Consider the following 2,182-nt stretch of genomic DNA (forward strand, 5'->3'; position numbering starts at 1 on the left):
AATGTCTTGTTGTGTATGTTTTCACTACAATAAAAGTAAAAAAAAAAAAATGTGGTGGGGAGGTAAATAGGTTAAACCCATTTTTTTTGAAAAACCATAAAGTGAAGAATTGTGTCATCTGCATATCTCAGTTTGTTAATGAGTCTTCCTCCAATTATAATGCTGAGTTCTTTTTCATATAGTCCAGTTTCTTGAGTCATTTGCTCAGTATACAGATGAAATAAGTATGATGAAAGGATAAAACGTACCTTTACTTATTTTAAACCATGCAATATCCCCTTGTTCTGTTTGAACAACAGCCTCTTGGTCTATGTACAGGTTCCTCATGAGCACAATTAACTTCTATAATTCCTGTTCTTTACAAGGTTATCCATAATTTATCATGATCACACAGTCAAACACCTTTGCACAGTCAATGAGACACAAGTAAACATCTTTCTGGTATTCTCTTCTTTCAGTCAAGGTCCATCTGACACCATTGATGATATATATCCCTCATTCCACATCCTTTTCTGAATCAGGCTTGAATTTCTGGCAGTTTTCTGTCTTTATACTGCTGCAAACATTTTTTCATTATTTTCAGCAAAATTGTATCTGCATGTGATATTAATGATACAGTTCAATAATCTCTACATTCTGTTGGATAACCTTTCTTTGAAATGAGCATAAATATGATCTCTTCTAGTCAGTTGGCAAGGTAGCTTCCTTCCAAATTTATTGGCATAGAGGAGTAAACACTTCCAGTATTCCATCCTTTTCTTAAAAGATCTCAACTGGTATTCCATCACTTCTTGGAACCTTGCTTTTCAACAATTCCTTCAGTGCAGCTTGGACTTCTTCCTTCAATACCATTAGTTCTTGATCATATGCTACCTCCTGAAATGGTTGGATGACAATCAACACTTTTTGACTATATACAGTATCAGAATTGGAGGAAGACTCATTAACAACCTGCAATATGCAGATGATACAGTCTTGTTTGCTGAAAATGGAAAGAACTTGAAGTATTTACTGATGAAGATAAAAGGCTTCAGTCTTCAACATAAAGAAAAAAAAAAAAAAATCCTCACAACTGAACCAAAAGCAACATCATGATAAATGGAGAAAAGATTGAAGTTGTCAAAGATTTCTTTTTACTTGGATAAACAGTCAACACCCACAGAAGCAGCAGAAGCAGCAGTCAAAAAATGAAAGACGAGATTGATTCCAAGATGGCGGAATAGGCAGAAAGTCTGCACAGACCCTCTTCAACAAAGAAAAGGGAAACCAATTAATACAGACACAGAAGATAATACTGGACCCTTGAGCCTTGAAGGGAAGGATATAGAAGTGGACTAAACCCCAACTAGCAGAAGAATCTGTATGAAAATACCAAAAAAGGAGATATATGGAGCTGCAGTCTGGCAGCAATCCTGAGCCATCCTGATGGCACAAACACCTCGGAGATTCTCTAGGGGAGGTAGGACCTAAGAATTAACTTAAAAATCAGCCCTGGTAGCCAGACACTGCACGAAGGACTTCTCTGGTGGCCATGGAATAAGAGGGGAAGCAGCAGGGAAGAGGAAGATGGGCTGAGCTGTGGACTTTTGCCTGTACAGAGGGCACCGCCATTTTGAATGTTTTCAAGCAACTTGACTATTTTGGATATTAAAAGAGACAGTACTCTCTGAGATTCCAGGGGCTTAAGAAGAGGTTCTGCTTTCCAGTAACCCCAAGGACACTTCGGACATGCACGACTGAAAAGGTACAACATTCTTCTTGTTACTCTTATACCCCATATCCACTTGGTGAACAGAGTTGCAGCCACCCCCCCATTCTCACTCACCTCTGGGCCTGCAGGAAATCCATCCCAGTCTGTGTACTCAGATGGAGCCTGGATGCCCTGCCCTGCCCTCCGCTGATTTTTTGCTTATTCTTTTGTGTCCTTTTTATCTTTCTTTTCTCTGGTGTTTAGTTTGCTTGTATGTGTCTGTTTTAAAACTACTATTATTATTAATACTTTTGTCCATTTTACTATTCTTCCCCTCCTAGGTCCTAGTTTACACTTTTTTTTTTCTTTTCCCTGTTCCTGGTTAATTTTTTTTTTTTTTTTTAATATAAATTCTCTCTCCCCCTTTTTTGTCTTCTGGTTAATGCTGGTCCTTTTTTTTTTTTTTTTTAATTTTTCCCCATTTTTATTTTT

This window comes from Orycteropus afer, unplaced genomic scaffold, assembly GCF_000298275.1.
Source record: "Orycteropus afer afer isolate SDZICR_OR568_19922 unplaced genomic scaffold, OryAfe1.0 scaffold00598, whole genome shotgun sequence".
Lineage (NCBI taxonomy): Eukaryota > Metazoa > Chordata > Mammalia > Tubulidentata > Orycteropodidae > Orycteropus > Orycteropus afer.